General features: G+C 39.6%; 1 long non-coding RNA gene across 4 annotated transcripts in view; it reads right to left on the bottom strand.

Moving 5' to 3' along the window:
• Window positions 1–16,189, bottom strand: part of LOC138743981 (uncharacterized) — a 110,114-nt gene that overhangs the window by 51,612 nt on the left and 42,313 nt on the right. For 3 of the 4 annotated variants that reach the window (XR_011345154.1, XR_011345156.1, XR_011345158.1), the window contains 6 exons: window positions 14,867–14,969; window positions 12,268–12,344; window positions 9,889–9,995; window positions 8,772–8,884; window positions 6,202–6,312; window positions 3,746–3,900 (listed from right to left, as the gene is read on the bottom strand). This is a non-coding gene — a long non-coding RNA (uncharacterized lncRNA). The remainder of the gene's footprint in view (window positions 1–3,745; window positions 3,901–6,201; window positions 6,313–8,771; window positions 8,885–9,888; window positions 9,996–12,267; window positions 12,345–14,866; window positions 14,970–16,189) is intronic. The other variant, XR_011345155.1, reaches the window with a different exon arrangement.

Genomic DNA, 16,189 nt, shown 5'->3' with positions numbered 1-16,189 from the left:
CATCTGGGCACCCTACAACCGGTTGGCATTAACACAGACTTCTTTGGCTTCTGTCAAACCCCCTCCACCCTTCATCCCCCATTGCCTTTCTCCTAGCAATTGTCCTCACTCTCTTTCTCCTCTGTCTCCTTTCACAGATCTAAAATCAATTCTCACCTCTCCTCTTATCCAATTAACACCTTTTGTTGGCCTGGAGTCCTCGTTAGTGTGATGCCTTCCTGTTCTTTGCTTGTTCCTTGAAGAAGGCCTCAGGGCCAAAACATCGGTAATATATCTTCACCTCTAATGGATGCTGCGAGACCGGCTGAGTTCGTGTTTCGCTTCATTGCCTCAATACCTCGTTGAGTAGCAACTATACATGGTTTATGCCAGTCAATGTCTGACATCCATGGTGCAGTGTCAAGCCTTTCATGTTACAATAATCCATCATGCCATCATTTCTCAGGCACACACAAAGATTGGTTACTTGGAGATTCAAGTTCCCTTCTGAATCCTTCACTCCCAACTAAGTCCAATGGCAAAGCATAAAAAAATGAATGCTCAGAGTTAGAACCTTGCTCCCATAGTCAGTCTGAGAGGAGGCCGCCAATGTTCTGAACTGATTCCAGTGCCTTTACTGTTCTGCAAGTATTTTGATGTTCGCAGCAGAGGAAAAACTCAAAATCTGTGTTCACCTTTACTATTCTCATAATGATACGTGCTCTGCTCGTGCTCCGTGGTAGAGGAAGAAGTGGATATGGGAGGAGGCAACAATGACTGCACCCATCTTTCTGGCTCAGTTATCAAAGAGCATCTTTCCAGGCTACTTTTTGTTTTAAATTGAATCACAGCTTCTCCACTTTACTATTTTATCTGTTTATAATCATTCCTGACCAGAATCACAGAGCGGATGGTTGGCACAGCAGTCAGTGTGACACTATTACAGCACCAGCGATCATTGAAATTCGATGCTGTCTGTACATTCCCCCCATGTCTGCATGGATTTCCTCCCACTCTCCAAAATGGTTGTCGGTTAATTGGGTGCTATTGAGCTGCTTGGGTTTAAATGGCCGGATTTGGCTTCTATTGTGTGGTAAACAACAATATTTTAAAAAATTAAAGAATAATATTCAGGACAGCTGAGTCCTTTTACTGCCTGGGAGAGGTCCAGTAAAGACAGTGACATGAGAGAAGTTGGGATGCTTGTCTTTTTCCTGAACATGAGTCTTTAATTATAATCTTCTACTGGCTTCTTGTTCAGTTTGGTTTTTGATTTTTAAGTACCAGTATTTAACAGAGAGGGATACTTGAACCTCCATCCATCACCATCACCACTTCCCATCTTATCTGGTGTTCCTTCCTTAATGCCATCTATGGATGCAGCTTGGCTGCAAGATACCCAGTGATTTGCAGTGAAGGAAGTTGCACTATGGTGCTGCCAGACAAACTCATTTGACTTCAAGCTCCTCATCTGAGCCAATTTGCCTGTTAGACAACAGCAAAAGGGGCTGTGGCCATTGAAATCAAACTGGCCTCCACTTCAGTATCGGAAAGGGAAAGCTTGAGATTCATGCCAAGCTAGATCCAAGATGAGAGGAGGACTCCTCATTTACTTTGCCATTGCAATGTAAGCTTTTCAGTTGGCCTGCCAATTGATCAGTCAATTCACAGTTCATATCCGTCAGCTTTTGACTGCTACCTGCTCCCATGAAGTCCCACGCAAGTGACAAAGGAAAGTTTTGCAACTAGAAAATCCATGCCTATACTGTCTGCACTCTGAATCAGAAAGTAACGTGATTGGAGAATCTGGTGAGGCTCTTTAGCACTATTTACATTTGTGTCCCATTAAATCAGCTGTTTAGTGTCCTGGGATAGGAATGGCACTTTTGCTGTTTGTACTTGACCAGTCTTAATGGGATATTGCACGCGTTCACACTTGTAAGGATCCATCCCCTGGGTTAGGACTGTTCTACCTTCTACCAGTGGCGCCATGATGCATCAAGCGATGGTGAATCTGCCCTAAATCTTAATCAATGTATTAAGATCTTATATATTTGAACAAAATTAAACATGCCTAATTATAATATAATTAAGCTTAACACACAGCACACTATGAGCCCTTCAGCCACTGTTGTTGTGCCAATCTATATAATCCTTTCTAAGGGACCGTGGGAAAGGGCTAGCAATAAATAGCAATAGTGGACAATTTTTAAACAGCGTGGGAAAGTTGGTAACGTTATCGCGTATAATTTATACAGCATAGGAAATTTGGCAGTGCTATCGCGCACAATTTATAAATATTGTGGGGGAAAATCGATGACAGACCTGCCCTTCCACAATGCCGTGCAGCAGAGAAAGGGCTATATGCATAGTTGCATGCAAGGACACTCATGGAGGGGTTTCTCTGTCACACAGCATTCTGGGAAGGCAGGTCTGTCATTGCTTTTTCCCACGGTCTTTATAAATTGTGCATTATAGTGCTACCAACTTTTCCACGCTGTTTAAAAATTGTCTGCTATTGCTATTTACTTCCTCTCTCTCTCTCTCTCTCTCTCTCTCTCTCTCTCTCTCCTGCTGTGACTTTACCACAGTAAAGTTTATACCTTCATTTTAGTATTTTCTTCTTTCACATTCCTGCACTCATGCAAAAACATGGGTCATTTCTATCCCAGAAAACCATTGCCGGTTCTACACTTGCATGATTGCAATGCCAACGTCTGCAGACACTGGGGATTGTACTGGGGTAGAGGCAGTCTATCTCTGGCGTGAGATGACATCATCTCACACCAGCATTGAGAAGATTTTTGTTTCACACTAGACCCTTTTTAGGCCGATTGGCCATTAATTCCTGGGACTACTTGCAAGTTGTGAAAGGGGCTTATGACTACCACATCCAGGCTAGCCACCACCTCTCGGTGGGGGGGGAAGGGGAGTGGGTGTTGACCCATCGAACCACTGTTTATCCATTGCTACTGATGACAATTGTTTGACACCCTGTCCTTCAATATAGGGATTCCAGCAAATACATTAAAATATATGAGAATGATTAGGGGCAGCACGGATAGCGTAGCAGTTAGAACTATGCTGTTACAGCGTCAGTGACTAGGGTTCGAATCCCGCGCTGTCTGTAAGGAGTTTGTACGTTCTCCCCGCATCTACATGGCTTTCTTTTAGGTGCTCCGGTTTTCTTCTACCCTTCAAAATATACCAGAGGTTGTAGGTTAATTGGGTGCAAATGGGCGACACAGGTTCATCGGCTGAAACAGCTTGTTACGATGCTGTATGTCTAAATTTAATTTAAAATTTATTAAATGATAATAAAAAAAATAGCTGGACTAATTAAAAAATGCCCATCGCTGAATACCTAGCCTTGCCCCTCAATTTAACCGGGCACAGGTTCACTCTGGACAAACTCCATAAGAAGTCCAAATTCAGCAAGGACCTATTAAAATCCAAAAGAATGGTCAACAAGTTTGGGAATTCTATATTTGGGTTAAAATCCAGCATTTCATTTCACTTACTTAATTAAATGCCAGTAATACAAGTTCTAGCTCAATCAACAAATTGCTAGAGAAACTCAGCAGGTTACATCGCAAAAATAACTCCATTCTAGCTCAATCATTCTATGAATAATTCGTTATCAATTAGCAAAGCTCCTTTGTAAAACATACAATGCAAAAATATATAGTTTAACATTCACAGGTAAATAGGCAGTTTAATTTAAAAGACATTTTAATAAATTTTTTGGGCCCCTCAACCTACTGACCTGTAGGGGGAAAGGGTTGATGTGGTTGTGGTGAAATCAGGTTCGACATTACTCCACAGAGTAAGTATGATCAGTTAGCAATGCCCTTCAACCAGAGGCAGCACAGTAGATGAAAATTCTTGCTTGAGAATCAATTCTCAAAATCTAAGCACATACTGGAATCAATTGAGAAGGATTAAATGAGACAGATTAACGGCATTTTCATGAACTCCTTAAGTCATTTATTTGGAGTTCTGTGAATTGTTGTGGTTGTATACCTACTTCAATTTATAAAAAGCATGCATTTGGCAAACAAGCTCAATCTAAGCCTCACCTAGCCTTACAAAAATATACTTAATACTTCTGACACTTTGATATATCTTTAATCTAATTGTCCCATTTATTGTGTTTTATTGAGTGCATTTATTCTTTGCATAGGATTGCTCACTCCAAGATGTGACATCTCCTACATTTTAATGAAAATGAGTTTTGTACTTTTGTTGTCCAAACTTGTGTTGTGCAGTTTAGTATGATCCTTCCATTCCTCATATTTAGAATAGAATAATACTTCATTTCTATTTTTAGTACAGACACATTAAACTCTGTCTAAGGGTTTATAGTTTCTTGGACATTTAAGACATAAATGATCACATAAAAGTTTAATTTTGTAGCAGTCAAATGTTTTTCTTTTTATTTGTGCTGCCAAGTAATGCTACCTACCTCTGTCTGATTACAGTAGCATTTGCCTATGAACCGTGTAATGAAAAATGGGCTTCAAATGCTTTGTTAAGTGCTGCCGCCAGTGGCCACTGAGTCATTAATTTTCACTTGTGCAAGAGATTTAAAGCAGCAATTACATGCAATACAATATCATTTTCATTTAAGCTTCTTGCTGAACTTCCAAAATCAGATTATTCACTTAACATAACAATTTTAAAAAATTAATGATTTTTAAATAATTTCTTCACACATTTGGAAGATGGTGTTAAAATGTTTGTCAATTTGTTAAATTGGCACTTAAAAGTTCACATCAACAATATCACATTAATTATTTTTTTTAACCAATGCAGGTTTATTTATCCTGTTGTGCATCGTTTTCAAACCTTGCTCCATGTGTATTTTTCGTATAAAGATCAAATACAATTCTGCTTTAAATAGCCCAAATATTCATTTTGAACTCCTTATTTTGTAGATAATCAACACTTAAAATGATCAAATCAACTCCACATCATCAACTAGCATTTCAAATCTGTATTTTTAATCAATAAAATAGATTATAGAGCGAAGAATGAATACTCTAACACAGCAGCTTCAAAACCAAATTGAAGGTATTTTTTCTCCCTTTAGCATTTATCGCATTTACAAACATTTTTTATCAATTCCAAATGCACAATGACATCATGCTAAAATGCATATCCGTGGTTCAGAGATTATTAATTAAAAATGTTAAACAAATTATAACGTCAAAGTGTATGTAATTAATTTGCTAATAAAATCATTTATATTCTTATGCAAAATCTAGGCAATTATCATCCAAAAGACTATTTAGTGCCATACCCTTCTTAAGTGAAAAGATGGTTTAAACATGCAACCATACACAACAATTTCTCATTGAGTGCCAAATTTAGTACATAGTGCTACAAAGGCTGGGATTATCCCCCTCTGTTAAATACTTAAAAATCAAAAACCAAACTGAACAAGAAGCCAGTAGAAGATTATAATAAAAGGATCATGTTCAGGATAAAAACAAGCATCCAAACTTCTCTCATGTCACTTTCTTTACAGGGCCTCTCCCAGGCAGTGAAAGGACTCATCTGAATGTACGTAGCAGCTCATTTTGAAACCACCCCTTTGAACTGGATTCATGGGGGTATTTGCATAAGAAGATTTCAGTGAAGAGAATGGGCTGGTACTGCATCTGGTCATTAATATGCCTGGTAATTCTGCATATTGTAGACCCACTGATGCATCACTAAAGACTCAAAATCAAGGACAGTGATGCCGATGCTATTGTTTGATGACTTTTTTTCTAGAAGGATTGAATTTTCTATAAGTGTTTACTTGGTGAGCACTGTTCGTACAAATTACATTCTTATATGAAAACCAGGACCCAGAGCTCGCTGGATATAAATTAAACATGAACTGAGAGACAATGAGCATGAGTTAATATATGTTAGCACTGGTGGTTACTGCTCATTGCCTGAGGCTCCAACCCAAATGAATGTTTGCCTTCCAAAATATCTTGACAATAGGTAATATTTTCATTTTGTGCTGCAGCGCATAGCCTGTGGTTCACCCCTGTTTTGGTTCTGCCATAGAGGGTCTCAATATTGACCAAAGATTAAACAGTGAAAGAAATAAAAACCAGGAGCTTCACCTTTTTATGCGCAGTATTTTGTTTTCAACAAGCAATTGATGCAAAGTCCATTGGACATAAATGGTGGGTTTTATAATGATTAAACAGATTCTTTATTTACCTGTAATATCTTTGTTTTTTCCCTCTCTCCAGCTGTGAACAAATAAAGTCGCCTCCAGTGTTGATTTGTGTCAGAAGCCCACATTAAAACATGCCGTCGGCGCTCCTCCACCTTCCAACAGTAACAAAAAAAATAAAGTGACGTTTCAGGGCATCGGATGTGCATCCTGATAGAGGAGGCATCCTCTCAGATATTGAATCTTAGCTGAACAAGGGGCAAGGTAACGCCATTTATTTGATACAAGTAAGTATTAAAGAAATAAATACTTTCTAAGCTGATCAGGGTTCTGGTGGAAACAATTCATCCTGCAAATGCAGTCGGATCCTAATGTAATGTTTTTCATTTTAGTAAAGCAGTTTACAGGGAGAAAAAGATATTAGCTTCAAAAGATATGAGACATAAATTCAAAATAAATATGCACACCAGTGAATGTTTTATTTTTCTTGCCCTATTTTATTTGAACTAAGTGTATTAGATTGTTTCTTCACACTGAAGCATTGTCATAGGTCGCATCGAGCAATCCTATCTGAGGGCAAAATATTCGTTTTTCTCATTCTGCAAACCTCAGAGAAGACATCAAAGAACACGGAGATGTGCTCTTTGTTTTGTTTGGTCCCTGACTCTCAACATGTGGTTTCTTGAGTCTGAACATCGGCACCTTTTAACCTATTCTGTTCAGCTTAGCCATCAGCTTCAATTGAGCATTAGTGAAACTATAGTAACCAATAATCTCCATGTAGCTGAATAGAAACTATGTATCTTGTCACACAAAAACTGTCCGAACATCACAGTCCCAGACAAGTTTCTTTACAGGCACTTGGCTCCCTTCATCGAAGCCCAGCCTGCTTCATTGAAAATGTGTCAAAACCCTTTGCCTTCTGCAATGCTATCTGCGTTAATGGTCATTTATATTTAACAAACACGACGTTGTTCCCCGCAAGACACAACCATCTGATTATCTATCACAAATGTTTTCATCAAGTCGCAAATGGAGGAGGCTTGAGTAAGGGTGAGAAAAAGGCGGAAAGCCTGCAGGAGAGCATCCAAGCCTCTGGAAGCTTCCGAGAGAGAGCAAAAAAAAACCTATTTTTTTTTCCCCCTGCATGTGTTTGTCACGATCGACCACAGTGCCATGAGCAGCAGGATGCTGCCAACAGCCTTAACAACCCTGGTTTCATTAAGAGGAGCAAACAGTGCACAGTGATGCTGGATAGCAGCACACAGCCAGCAAGAGGCAGACTTCTCCCTGAGCCTGGCTGGATCTGAGGGCTCATCACACCAATGAGTAATTAAACCAGCACTTCTACAGCAACTGTCATTTTCCATTTTGGGGCTTCTGTTGAAGCAATGCAGCAGTAAGTGGCTGAAGGTTGACCTGACATAACTTGGCAACTGCCAGCCGTCTGCTCCTGGCAGCTTGGCATATTTGGTCATTTAGTAGGTCCTTGTGAAGATCAAAAGGGTTAAGATTTTTTCTCTTAAACAGCAGGGAAAAGAACATCAAAAAGGTGTAAATTTCATTTCCCCAGTTTTGATTGAGTCAAGCATGAAATGAAATGTAATACTCTCAAGTGGCAAGGGTTTACACTATTGATGTTGTTACTTCTGCTTCAGAAAGCCCAATCAGCTGACAGCAAGTTGAACAAGCTAACTGAGAGTTTAGGGTGGCCAGATGGAGGGTTTTACCATGTCTGAAAAGAAAGCTTAGTACCCTCCTCCCCAAGCCAAGTCAATGCTGGCTGTGTGAAATTCTGGCCCGACTACATTCTGCTTTTCATGGTTGGTGGCTATCACCATGCGTGTATGATAAAATCCCACAAGGAAAAAATAAAATGGCCTGATTAAATATTTTTTTTTTGGTTTTGTGTTATTCCAAGAGGTTAGGGTTTAAATAATCTTCTGCAAAAATAACAGGTGGATCCTGGCTTGTGAATCAATCTATATTGCTTTATTGTCCCTTTGCTGGTGTCCTTTGACCTCATCAGATTTAGAAACATTTAAAGTGAAGTGAAAATAATGAAAGAGGTTGAAGGGTTGATGCATATAAATAGTGTTTAACTTTAAACTTGCTGAATAAAACTCTGAATGCCACCAATTCTGTCCTGTGATGAGCAATTGCCATAATCTTGCACCTTATATCTTTGAAACAAACTTTCTTTAAAATTTCTAACAGGTTTTCTTTTTTGGTCTCATTTAAACCACTTGTTCCCACTATTGCATTCTTAAATTTTATGCTGCCACTGCTATAGAGTTGGAAGCAGAATAGAGTGGCTTTTGTAAAGACTTAATAGAATCTTTAACGCTTCCAACAATCCACTCCCATTGAGTTGCATTAAGTAGATATTATGGTGGGACAAAGAGCTAAATAGCTCAACATCAACCTCATTAGGCATGCAGGCAGGCCTTGAACCATTTCATGCTGAAGCCTATTGTTAGTGCACACACCAGGTGAGCTTTAAATTGCAAATGATACCCTGAAAAGGAAAGAGAAGTGTCAGAGAATAGGCCCGCAAAAAGAAAATGGTTTCAGAGCAGAAGAAAATGAAAGCCATTGTTAAAACTGGTCTGACCGTGGCAAATGCAATACATCATGGCACGAAGAAACTGAATGCGCACTTGAGACTTCTTGCATTTTTCCTCACTGCACTTTACATCATTGTGTGAAATAAGCGAAAGATATAATCTTGAAATAAACAAAACAACAGCTGAAGTCAACTCCGAATAAAACCAAACACACACACATTAAAATAATATAGCAAGAACACACTTATAAGGACCTATTCACAGCACCAGTCTGAAAGATTTTCTCTCCTGAAGTAAATATACTTATTCATGTATACCAAGCCTAATCGCTTCTCAGATCAACATATTAATAAAATGGTCTCTGAAGAATTGCTTGTAACTGCAAAGTGTTTAAGTAACTGACATTAAGATGCTGAGCCACTGAAAACATATTCCCCGGCAGAGCCCTTCTCTGTCACCTTAGCGGATGAATAATTGTGCCTTTGCATATTCCTTGTCATAAATGGCAGGAATGAAGGGACCCGGAGGAATGCACTGGCAAGATTGGTGCCATACAAGCAGAGTAAATTAAAACAAGGATTATACTAAACATGATTGGGGATGACAAGCAGGGCAATGGTAGCCACATCATGTAGCTTTCTGCCCATATGGTCTTTACAAGGTCCATATTTGTTGTTCTTAATAATAGTTTGCTTTAGTAAAAAAAATCTGAAGAACAAAAACTCATGGAATATCTTCACGAGAGATTTTATGCACTTTCTGTCTTCTGGTTAGTCAAATTTTAAAAAAATCTTCTTTTCCAAATACACATTGGGCATTTCAGAAAAAAACACTGATACAGTGTGAATTGTGAGTTTATTTGCTCCTTGTTGTTTCATGCTTAAATGAATTTTGCTGAGAGAAATGAATGAGACCAGTCTGTAAACTATCTGGTAGAGATTGAAACAATCACTTGATAGCTAGAACTAATGAAGAGCTTCTTCCAAAGGCTCCTTGGAAAACAACTGCTGTTTCTTATCAGGGGCATTATAATCGAATTAACATTTATTTCCTTGTAACACTGATCTTTCAGCACTTCCACTGGCCCATATCAAACTTTCAGGATGCAGCCTATTAGACCAAAAGCCAGATTAAAGACATCGTCATTAGAAAAACAAGATTTACCTCCTTTGTTTGCATGATTTCTTTGAGGAAGAATCTGCACCATAGCCACAGTTGTCCATCAAGGAGCGTAAATATCATTGGAAATTGGGGCAACGCAAATGCTTGAACTAAAAAGAAAAGAAAAAGCTAAAAAGTAAGTACATTTTCAACTCTGAAGCTATGAAAAAATGTTTGCATTGGTTAAATCCTTTATTTATGTTGACATCAATCTGCAGTAAAGTTTTTCTTTAAATACGAAAATCAAATGAATGTATAAAGCTGAGAGGATCAATGTTACAGTCTCTGAGAATTTCAAAATATTCGAGATCAAAGCTACCACATCCAGAAAATCTTTCTGGGTGCGTGAATGGGTTGGCTCTCATCCTTTTCCCTAATTTTTTATAATTCCTGTGGGGTTTTACTTTAATCTAGCCTGCTTCGTTCTCACCTCCAGACTGATCCTCCCAGGGATGTTATATGATAGCACCGGATCATTATCCTTTCAAGCACGGGGGTTTTTCCCTTCATTAATTTCTCTAAGAAGATTACAAAGTACATGTTTGTTGTTGTTTACGCATCTGATTTCCCTAAGCTCTTTGTTTTTCCAACTGGTTTACACTTTAATGCCCTTGATTGAATTTCAACGAGAAAGGATCAACTTCACTCGCTCTTGCTCATGGAATGATTGGAAGCGGTTTCACAGTTAGGCTTATCACAGCATTTCTTTAAAACGAAGCTCAAAGATTCTGAAAGAACAATATCCCTTTACTTCACCTGGATTGAAATGAAGAAACCAGAATAAAATGCTTTCATGAACGTTCAATGACTGATCTGAATGCCCCCTGCTCTACTCACTTTACACCTACAACTTGTGTAGCTCTGCACGACAGACAATAACACCATCTACAAATTTGCCAATAATATCACAGAAATGGGATGTACTAAGGAAGGGAATGAGTCAGCATACAGGATGGAGATTGAAAACTTGGCTGAATGGTGCACCAACCACAACTGTACACTCAATGTCACCAAGACTAAGGAGCTGATTGTTGACTTCAAGAAAGGAAAGGCAGAGGTATACAATCCAGTGATCATTGGGGGATCAGAGGTGGAGAGGGGGAGCAAATTGAAATATTTGGGAGTCACTACCACGAAGGATCTTTCCTGGACCCAACACACCAATGACATAGTGAAGAAAGCATGTCAGCAGTTCTTCATTCTCAGCAGTTTGAAGAAGTTTGGTATGAGACCAAAAATCCTGGCAAATTTCTACAGAGGTGTGGTGGAAAGTGTGCTGACCAGCTGCATCACCGTCTGCTATGTATGGGGACACCAAGACCCCAGAGTGTAAAGCCCTTCAAAAGGTAGTGGACACAGCCCATGACATCACAAGCAAAACCCTCCCCATGAATGAGTACACCTAGAGGAAACGCTGCTGTTGGAGAGCAACAGCAATCATCAAAACCCACACCACCCAGCACATGCTCTGTTCTCACTGCAGCCATCAGGAAAGAGGTATAGGTGCCACAAGACTCGCACCAACAGGTTCAGGAACAGCTGCTACCCCTCCACCACGACAAACTGAATAAGAGACTCATTTAAAGAATCTTACTGTGCACTTTATTGATTTTCTTTGTTCTCTCTATATTGCACAGTCAGTTTGTTTACATTTGTTATCTGTCGACAATTCTTTGCTTACATGTTTACGCTGTGTACAGTTTTTTTTGCATTACCAATTAGTGGTATTCTGCCATGTCTGCAGAAAAAGGAATTGCAGGTATGTGATGTCAATAAATCTGAATCGAATGCTCTGAAGAAACTGAACCAAGCTGCGCAGGCCGCGAGATTTCCAGGCCATTATCATTGATAATGAAACGTTTCCATAAGGTATGGGTCTCTAGCGTTGCAAAGGGGGGTGTTTTGACCCAGTAGATTCATCTTCCTCATCAGGTACTTAGGTCTGATCATTGCTGAAGTCAACAAATGAAGCCATTTGAAAAAAAAGGTATGGGTCTCTAGATAGCATAAAACTTTCAGTGCAGTTTAACCACCTAATAAGGAATAAAATCCCTTAAATAATCAGTGTTTGGAATTGTATGGGGGCGGGGGGGAAAGAGTGAAGTAAAAATGAATTTGTTATTTTCTCCACGTCAAGTACATCTCCAAATGTTTTCCATTTCACTATTTTTAAAAGTCCCAATTTATACCCTCATAAAATGGTGACGATTTGTTAAACACATCTACATGACCATTAACATTTCTTCAGTGCTGGAGAAACTCAGCAGGTCTCATAGAACCCATAGAGCCATTTCTTCCATATCTTTATAGCCTCACTGAACAGAGTTGGCAGGCTGTTTCTCCATGGAAGGCATCATCTTTCTGTTTCCAGCAGATACCAACCTGCACATATCTCCCAATAGAGTGCACTGAACAGCAAGCAGAAGAGAGAATCTTCACTGGTTGCTTCCTTTTCTGAACTGTGGACAAAGAATTGTTTTTAAATTATGGCTCCCAGGTTGCCTGAGTTCAGAATACATCAGGAAGATTTTAAACCATCACCTACCACCTCCCCCCACCCCCACCAACATCACATAAACATACAGCAGACTTCAAAGCTGTATTGTAGGTGATGAGCTCGGGGACTCCTGTACCTTTGTACTTCGCCACATCTTTATCTCATTTACAGCTCAAAATCTGCCTCTTGTCTTTGCTTCAGCTTGCTCTCTCTTACCTGTGCACCTGATTCTATCTTCATGAAATTCTCCAGAAAAGGTACTTCTATTGCTTTTTTCCCCCTCATTACAGCAGAGAAACAGGGCCCTTTGGCCATTCTAGTCTGTGTCAAACCAGTTCTTTTGCTTAGTCCTCCATACCTCTCCCATCCATGTATCTGTCCAAATTCTTCTTAATTTTAAAATGGAGCCTGCATTCATCTGGCAGCTCGTTCAACACTCCCATCACTCTCTGGGTGAAGACATTCCCTCTCATGTTTCCCCTAAAATTTTCCCCTTTCATTCTTAGCCCATGTCCACTGGTTTGTATCTCACCTACCCTCAGTGGAAAAAGTCTATCTACATTTACTCTGTCTGTCCCCCTCATAATTTTAAATACCTCTATCAAATCTCCCCTCATTCTTCTACACTCCAGGAAATAAAGTCCTAGCCTGTTTATCCTTTCCCTGTAACTCAGTTCCTGACATCTGGGCAACATCCTAGTAAATCTTCTCTGAACTCTTTCCATCTTATTGACATCTTTCCTGTAGTTAGGTAACCAAAACTGCACACAATACTCCAAATTTGGCCTCACTAATGTCTTATACAACTTTACCACAAATCCCAATGCCTATACTCAATACTTTGATTTATGAAGACCAATATTTAAAAGCCCTCTTTACAACCCTATCCACCTGTGATGCCACTTTCAGGAAATTAAAGGTAAAGGTTCCATTATTGTCACGTGATATTAGATTTAGAATGCAACATACATGAAATTCTTTAACTTTGTCTACAGTAAGGAAGATAGAGAGTCTCCACTTTGTCCAGCACCCCTCACAAAAAGGAGGCCCCAGCAAGTAACAAACTTGGGACCCTTGGTTTACAAGGCCAGTGCTCCAACCACTGAGCCAGATCCCTTTGTTCTGCTGCACTCCTCAGTGTCATACCATTTACCATGCATGTCCTTAATTGGTTTGTCCTTCCAAAATGCATCACCTCACACTTGTCTGTAATAAATTCTAACTGCCATTTTTCAGCCCATTTTTCCAGCTGGTCTAAATCCCTCTGCAAGCTTTTAAAACCTTCTTTGCTGTCCATAATGCCTCCAGTCTTAGTGTCACCTGCAAACTTGCTGATCCAGTTTACCAGATTATCATCCAGCTCATTGACATAGATGACAAACAATAACGGTCCCAGCACTGATTCCTGAAACACACCACTTGTCACAGGCCTCCAGTCTGAGAAGCATTCATCCACCACTACTCTCTGGCTTCTCCAGTCCAGCCATTGTTGAATAGACTTCAGTACTTCACCATGAATACCTAACGTCTGAACCTTCCTGACTAACCTTGAATGTGGGACCTCGTCAAAGTCCATGTAGACATTATCCACAGCCAACCCTTTGTCAACTTTTTTGCTAACCTCCTTGAAAAACTGTATAAGATTGGTTAAACACAACTTACCATGCAAAAAGCCATGTTGACCATCCCTAATCAGTTTCTGGCTATCTAAATAACTGTATATCCAATCCCTTAGTACACTTTCCAATAATTTAACTACTACTGACGTCAGGCTCACCAGCCTATAATTTCTAGGGTTTCTGTTGGAACCTTTTTTAAACAATAGAAAAATGTGAGCTCCCCTCCAATCCTCTAGGACATTTTAAATATTTCTGCCAGAGCCCTTGCAATTTTGTCCTTTACTATCCTGGTAAAAGATGCTGCATTATTTTAGAAAGGATTTTACTTCAAGGATGGTGTACAAAAGTAGTTACAACTTGCCGTCACTACTTTGGCGAGGCCACATCCAGAGAACTTCATACAAGTTTAGTCCCATTCAGGGAAGGATATACAGGAGTTTAACCTTTTATCCAAAATCCTTGGGACCGGTTAACAAAATAATATTAAAATGGCGGTACTTTCAAGTAATTGAGGGGGTGGGGGGGGGTCACAGTAGCATTAGATGGGGGGGGGGTGGTAAATGAAGTGAGACCACTCTCTCCCCGCTCACCCACCTGAGTTGTGCTGCTCTTTTTTTCCCCACTTGGCCACCTGAGCTGTGCTGCCACTCTCTTCCTACTCGCCCACTCAAGCCGCTTCCTCTCTCAAACACCCTTTCAGCAAGGTTACTGAAATTCTGCTGGAGAACAATCCCTGTATTTTTAACTAGAACATACAGTAAAACTTCAAATTTAAACTGGCTCAGACCTAAACACCTGAAAATACACTGTACATACAATTTAAAAAATGTTCAGTTTTCAGAATTTCAGATAAAAGATTACGTACCTGTATATGGCACTAGAGGCAGTTCAGAAAAGGAGTTGTTCTTTTATATGGTAGGATGGAGTAGGATGGATGCTCATGTTGTTCCATTGCTTAAAAAAAGGCTCTAAAAATAATCCGAGAAATTATAGGTTAGTGAGCACGATGTCAGTAGTAGGCAAGTTATTGGAAGCTGTTCTCAGAGATCTGACATACAAGTATTTAGATAAACAGGGTCTATTTAGGGATGGTCAATATGGCTTTGTGCACAGTAGGTCAAGTTTAGCCAATATTATAGAGTTTTTCGAGGAGGTTACCAGGAAAGTTAATGAAAGAAAGGCTGTGCATTTTGTTTACATGGACTTTAGTAAGACCTTTGACAAGATCCCACATGGGAGCTTAGTCAGGAAGGTTCAGTTACTCATTGTTCATGGTGAGGTAGTAAATTTGATTAGACCGAAAATAGTAGTGTATGACTGCCTCTCTGACTGGAGGCCTGAAACTTGTGGTGTGTCTCAAGGATCGATGCTGGGTCCATTGTTGTTTGTCATCTAGGGCAATGAAATGGATGGTAATGTGGTAAATTGGATCAAGCAAATATCTAGATAATACAATGATGGGAGGTGTAGTAGACTATGAAGAATGCTTTAAAAACCTGCAGAGGGATCTGGACCTGCTTGAAAAATAGCCTGCGAAATGGCAGATGGAATTTAATGCAGCAGATGTGAGAAGGACTAACCAAGGTGGGACATAGATGGTAAATAATAAGACACTGAGGAATGCACTGGACAGAGAGATCTGGGAATACAGATACATAATCCCCGAAAGTGGCATCACAGGTACATAGGATGGTTAAGAAAAAAAGCTTTTGGCACATTGGCCTTCATAAATCAATGTATCGAGTACAGGAATTAGGATTTCATGGTGAAGTTGTGTAAGACATTGGTGAAGCCAATTTGGTCACTTAAGTACATGGAGGATATCAATAAAGAAAGAAAGAGTGCAGAAAAAATTTACTAGGATGTTGCCAGGTCTTGAAGAACTGAATTACAGGAAAACTTCTTGGGTTAGGGCTTTATTCCCTGGAATGTAGTAGAATGAGGGGAGATTTGATGGAGGTTTACAAAATTATGATGGGCCATAAGAGTAAATGCAAGCAGGCTTTTTTGGCTGAAGCTAGGCAAGTTAAAAACTAGAGGCCATGGGCTAAGAGTGAAAGAAGCAAAGTTTAACGGGAACATCAGAGGGAACTTCTTAATGCAGAGAATGGTGAGAGTATGGAACAAGCTGCTATCTGAATTGATAAATGAAGGCTCAATTTTTTGACATTTAAGAAAAACTTGGACA

The sequence above is a fragment of the Narcine bancroftii genome, chromosome 10, assembly GCF_036971445.1.
Source record: "Narcine bancroftii isolate sNarBan1 chromosome 10, sNarBan1.hap1, whole genome shotgun sequence".
Taxonomy (NCBI): domain Eukaryota; kingdom Metazoa; phylum Chordata; class Chondrichthyes; order Torpediniformes; family Narcinidae; genus Narcine; species Narcine bancroftii.
The sequence above is the reverse complement of the archived record's forward strand: the minus strand, read 5'-3'. Positions and strand labels throughout refer to the sequence as shown.